We start from the raw sequence: 6,379 nt of genomic DNA, 5'->3' as shown, positions 1-6,379 counted from the left end.
GGGCTCTGCGGCCGTGGCGTCCGGCAGGGAAGGTGCTGGGTGCTTCATGGCTCTGTGGCCATTGAAGAGCTCAGACTGCCCCTCCCCCCCAGCACAGGGAACCAGGAACCAGGGTGCACGTTTGGGGGTGCGGGGCCCCTCTGCACCCGCCAGGCTGCAGTGAGGAGCCTGAGGCTTTTCTGAGCCACTAGGTTGGTGAAACTCCTTCCCCGGGTGAAGTGTGTGTGTGACAGCGTGTGCACTCGGGTGCACATGCGTGTGAGAAAGCCGTGTGGAGGGGCCACCCCCTGTGGGTGTGCAGGTGGCCCCGGCACAGCAGTGCTGCCCGGTCTTGTCTTCCCCACACCCGGGGTTTACGGAAATTGCCTACGCACATGGCCTGTGTCTGCTTGTGCCCGGCGCCAACGGGCGCCCACGGGCAGGGCGTGCGAGGGGACCGGGCTTTTCCTGTGCCAGGAAACCACCTCCATCCCATGACCTCGTCCGGGGCCTCCTCCTGGACCGGTCTGCTGAGCAGAGCTCAGCCCGGCAGACAGCCAAGTACAGGAAGGTGCCCAAGCCCGAGGGCCCCAGTGGTGAGGGATGCAGTGGCCGCTGCGCAGGGCGTGCTGGCGGCCACCCACTCGTCCCCTCCTCTGCAGGTGGGGGACGGGGAAGGGGGCAGGGGCCGGGGTCCTGGCACTGCCCCACAGCTGGGAACACCCCATGAGAAACAGCGGGATACACCCCAGGCTGGCGCAGCTGCCGGTGACTGCGCAGTGACCCTGTGGGTGGGCAGCTGTAACGACCGGGCCTTGGCGTAGGAGGGAGCCTGTGTCTCCGCCACGTGGTCAGTGTCAGGGCTGCCCTGTGTCCACCAGGCTGAGAGCCTGTGTTCGTGGCTGGTGGAGTGGTTTCCTGCGCAGCCGATGACCCCGGGCACCTCGTCGTCCTGTGCGGACCCGCGGTCTGCAGCGTCCAGTCTGTGCCCGATTTCCAATCAGAGCACGGCAGGCTTTCCTTCACCGCCGAGTCCTCCGGCCCCGAGTCCGCGGTCGGATGCGTGGCTGGTGCGCATTCCCCCTGACGCTGCATGTGGCTGTTCTCCGTCTTCACAGAGCAAAGTTTCTCGTTGCGCAGACGCCTGATGCACCACACCCTCCTTTTTCCGACTCTCCTGTCAAATCTGAGAACTCTGCACCCAGTGCCAGGCCCTGAGGAGTTTATCGGTTTTTTGTAACTGTTGTGGGATTTTATGTTCAAGTCCATGACCGACGTGCAATGGTTTTCGTGTGGGGTCTGAGGCTGGGCGGAGGCTTCCGCTCGCCTTGGTGGGTTTGCCTGCCGTGCCCGGTGGCCCCTGTCTCCCGCCAAGCTGCCTCTGTGCCTTTGTTAATAATCATGTGTCTGCTTTTTAAATGACAAATTAACCCTTCGATGGCTTCAGGACCACCCGGGTTGTCCGGTGCATCTTACTCGAGTGTCGGTGGCCTGTGGGCTGAGAAGCCTCCTTAATGTAACGCTGAGAGTGAGCAAGGAAGTCCCCAAGTCCCAGGTCAGGCAATGGTTTTCGGGAGGCGCCGTCCGTGCGTGGGGAACGGGACTCGGGACTCAGGACTTGGGGCTCGGGGCTCGGGCGGGAGCAGAGCCAGACCGCGGACCTGCCTGCAGTCTGCAAACAGGAACACCACGCTGAACACAGGTGGAAGGTCCAAACACGGCATGATTCCGGGGCCTGTGTGTGTATGTGCGCACTACAGTGTGTGCGTGACGTGTGTGTGTGGTGTGTATGCATGTACGTGACGTGTGCACACGTGTTGGAGGGTTGCCACGTTGCATCCTGACGGCTCAGACAGATGAACTTTCCGGATCTGACCGGACCTCGTAGGAGAGAGGAGCCCACACCCCAGGGGCCCCGGCAGGCGCAGGGGGAGCCGGTGCCCAGGGACTCGGGACGCCCCGGCCCTGCAGCTGGGCAGTGTCCGCGTTGCTCACCAGGGAGGCCAGCTGGCCACACTCTGTCCTTGCTGCAGAGGCTGCCGCTCCCTCCGCACAAGCCCAGGAAGGTCCCACGGCCACACAGAGAGGCTTCCCGCACGCATGGGTGAGGGCCAAAGCCTGCGGCCAGCAGAGGGGTGGCCCCGCGATGCCCATGAGGAGCAGGTGGGCGTCGCTTCCGGACACGGGCCCGCGCAGGGCACGTGCAGAATGTCCACGACCATTACGACGGTTCAGAAACTGGCCGAGAGACAATGGAGGGGATGAACCAGGAGAGGACATGGTGGGGGTTGGGAGACCAGCGCACCCGGACTGCAGGGTGAGGTGGGAGGGGGTCCGGCTCGGGACAGGTGGCAGGGGGACGGTGTCAGGCTACAGGAGGGAGGCCCTGCCCAGCTGCCTGTGCTCCCAGCGCCCAAGTCCTCCCGCGACCCAGCTCCGCACTGCATGTCGTTAGATGATTTTGTTTTTAACCAAACAAGTTGAAGGGACGCGTATTCGGGTCCGCAAACCCGGTCGTGGCTGGGGTCTGAGGTCTTACTCTGCTGGTGTCGAATCCGGAGAAGCCGGCTTCCTCCGCTGGCTGACTCTCCACCGGGAGCCGTCAACCCCGAAACGGCTTCCGGCAGGGACGCCGCCTCCCTGAGGTGGTGGCATTTGAGAGAAAGCCGGCATCACCCCAGAACTGGTCCCTGCAATGCACCCCCGCCGTCACGTCAGGACCAGTCAGATGAACGGTTTGGTTTGCAAGACTGACAAATGCAGGCGTCGCTGGGCCGTGCGGGGTGGGGCTCACATTTAGCTGTTTGCGTGGGTGGGAAGGACGGCAGAGTGATCTCGGGACTTTCGGGGCAGCTCACACGACCAGTTTGCCCTTCTCCCATCTCGGGGCTGCTGCTGGGGCCTCGGTGGCCAGGGGGGCGGGGGGGGGGCGGAGAGGACGTGGGAGGAGGAGTCCCACTGTGGACAGAGCTGTGTCCAGCCCAGGGGAGACCCCAGGTAGAGGCTGCTGTTCTTACGCCCTGGGTGCCTCGCATCCCATTGGCTGGTTTGGGGGTCGTGCCCTTCCAGTGTTTTCTCCCGGGACCTTCTCAGTGGCTGCGCTCGGCTCTGGGGCCCTGTCGGCAAGCTTTCACCAGATCTGGCTGCCTGGCGGGGGCGGAGCCAGCACCCTGACCTTGAGGACACACTCGGTTTCAGCCAGGCTTCCCGCAGGGTCAGACGCTGCTGGGCCACCACTTGAGCCCAGCACGCGGCTCCGTCACTGCCCACATCCCTCACCGGTACCCCTCGAACAGGTGCTGCCACTCGGGTCTCCCCTCAGAACTCAGCCAAGGCTCCCGGACGTGCGTCCAGGCCCAGGATGGCCCGCAGGAGGTTCCAGAAGCAGGTGCAGGGCCAGAGCTGAGGGCCGGGGCGGAGGGCCGGCTCCTGGCAGGGAAGGTCTGCAGCTGAAAGTGCCCTGTGAGCGCCCACTGGTGCCTGTGCCACCAGCTGCCACCTGGCCCGGAGCCTCCCTAGGCCCTGCCCTTCCTGGGCCCTGGACAGATGGACGTCACCAGCCTCACCTCCTTGGCTGCGTCTTTCCTTGTCCTGACCCCCAGGGTTGCCATGGAGGCAGTTAAATCACAGGGTTTCAGGTGATGGCCTAAGGGGAGCGTCTCCTGGTGGATTGGGGAAGGACGATCAGGTCTGCAGTTCGGGGGGACAGAAAAAAAAGTGTTTCTCCGGAGCGCGCAAGGCTGACGTCACTTCCATTCCACCAAGGGAGGGCATGGGGTGTTCTGGAAGCAACGGTGGAGCTCAGAGGAAACTCACGCTGGGTGGTCCAGCCCAGGAGGCGCCCTCGGGTGCCGGGTTCTGGGACGTGGGGAGGGGCAGGACAGAGCTAATGGAGAGGACGGCCCCTTGGCTGGAGGACACAGACTCCAGGCCCAGCAGGGCGGCGGCCTGGCCGAGATCTCGGGGCACAGGGACACCATCCGAGCTCCTAATGAGGGCTGGGGGTCCCCCACCTATTCATTAGCCAGTGGGGCGAGGACCAGCCACGCCCCGGGCTGGTGCCCACGGCTGCAGGTGGTGACCTGCCGGCCTGCGCTGCGCCTGTTCCAGGGCGGCTGGGCCGGCACCACCGGCAGACCCATGAGCCCTCGCGCAGCGCCCCGCCCCGGATCCGAGCAGAGCAAATGTCAGCTTCCCTGGGGCGAAGGGCCTTCTGGCGACAAGCCCTTCTTCTCACCGGAATCCCAGCAGCTCTTCCCAGGCCCCAGCTGCTGAGACAGAGACTTGGGGCCGCCGTGGGCGCCCACGGGCGAGGTGTTTGCATCTTTGTTTAACGTCCTCAGTGTCTGCTCCCCCTGCGTCTCTCGCTGCGCCGTGTAATCATTTTGATCACAGCGCTGGTACCGACTTTCCTAGCAGCCTGTCTTGAACATTTACAGGCAATTCAGTGACTTCCACGGCCTGGAAGATGTAATTGCCTCATCCGGCTGCCGTGGCTTCTCCAGCGAGTCTTCTGGGCATTTAATTTCCAGGAAGGAGGACACAGACGCCCTGGGAACCAAGAGAGGACAGAGCCGTGTCTGTCACCTGTGTCCCCTCGGGCCTGCTGGCACCAGTGTTGAGGAGGGAAGGACCCATCTGGCCCAGAAGGCAGGGAAGCGAGAGCTGAGACCCTCATGACCTGGGCCACCCTTGACCCTGGCCGCGGACCCCCACCCCTCTGCTGGCCCTCCGAGTCCCCTGACGAGTCTCGGGCTTTGCTCCTAACTCGGAAGAGTGGCCGTGCCCAGACCCCTGACCCTGGGGACTCCACCGTCCGGCAGAGGGCGAGTGTGGCCACCGCTCGAAGGCCCCAAGGAGCCATCCCTGTGTCGCAGACGATGTTCTCTCACCACCCCCGCCTCAGGCGGTGTCCTTGTGCCCATTCCACAGACGGGAAAAGCTGGCACTGCCAGAGAGACAAGCCCCTGTGGACAGAGCCTCCCCAGGTCTGCAGGGCGTGGGCAAGGCGCCACTGCGCACCGGCGGGTCGGGACGCTGCTCCTGCGCCAGGTCTCGGCCCCGCTCTGGGTCTCACCAGGCTGGTCAGACCTGCCTGCCAGTGCGGGGCCTCTCACCCCTCGGCCAGTGCGCTCGGTTCCCAGGCTCCCCACGGGATCTGGCCAGTCGCCCTCGGGTGGCAGTCCCTCCCCACTGCCTGCCATGCCCCACCCCCTGCCCCCCACCCCACCCAGACCAGCTGCCTGTGAGTCCTCTCTGGGCTCGACTTCTGGGGTGCCCAGCTGTGACAGGCCCTCTGCGGCGCCCCCCCCCCACCAGGGGCGTGTTGAAGTCAATTGGAGCCGGAAGCGGAGGGCAGCCCGGGGACCTGTGGGTCCAGGGCGGAGCAGCGGGCAGGAGCGGGCCCGGTGGGGGAGGGGTGGGCTCTCGGCCCTGAGTGACGCACCCAGAGACCCAGAGCCAGAGAGGACGGGTCTGGGTGACGCTGGGTGCTGCTGCCAACTTCGAGTCCCCTGAGCACTGGAGACATCCAAAGACATGGCCTGTGAGCTGAGGACCACCCCCCCCAGCGTGGACCCCCCCCCAGCTGCCCGCTGTGCGGCCACAGCCCTTGCACAGGCGGGGCCACAAACCATGGAACTCCCATGAAGACACTGTAACGGGGGAGGGGTCTTCCCGGGGGACCAGGCGGAGAGAGCCCAGCGATCAGGAGAGATGGGCCACCCTGCTGTGTCAGGAGCGTCTTTTGTCACTGATTCATGCTCAGTTCTGCAGTACGGACCATTGTTGAGTTAATGGGAGAATCGCAATTCTCTGCGTCTCCGTAACAGGTCTCATTAACTCTAAGCAAACATTCGGGAGGAAGGAGCTCCGAGTGACAAATCTAATTAAGGCTCCACAAAAAAAGTGATTCAAGCCTGCACCCACCTCTCCACTGTCTCACTCGGGGTGCAGCTGCGGCTTGATTAAGGGACAGCAGAGAGAAGCAGGTTCCGAGCGGAGCTGCCCGCTGGTTGGGGAGCTGGGGAGGGCCGGGAAGCCGGACCGCTCGAGACAGCGGCCGCGTCTCCAGGAGATTCTCAGCCGCCCAGCGGACGCGCTGTGCAGGCCTGTGAACCTCCGGACGCAAAAGCAGAGACTGGTTCTGTCCGGGGACTGCCCGGTGGCTCTGCTCTGTTGGTCTGGGGTTCAGGAGTCCACAAATCAGAGATTGGCGAGGGGGCTCTGAGTGATGGCACCCTGGGGCCAGTGGCGGGCGGCACAGGGAGGACCCCGGGGTGCCCGCCAGGGCTGGGGGACGCTGGTGGGTCTCCAGCTCCAGAGAGTGAGGCCTGCCTCGGGGGGAGGCTTCCTTCCCTTCCTCGGGGACGTGGCGTCCTCATTGTGTCCCGCCCTCCTG

This window comes from Artibeus jamaicensis, unplaced genomic scaffold, assembly GCF_021234435.1.
Source record: "Artibeus jamaicensis isolate MK-2021 breed Jamaican fruit bat unplaced genomic scaffold, CSHL_Jam_final contig_944, whole genome shotgun sequence".
In the NCBI taxonomy this organism is placed as follows: Eukaryota; Metazoa; Chordata; class Mammalia; order Chiroptera; family Phyllostomidae; genus Artibeus; species Artibeus jamaicensis.
The sequence above is the reverse complement of the archived record's forward strand: the minus strand, read 5'-3'. Positions refer to the sequence as shown.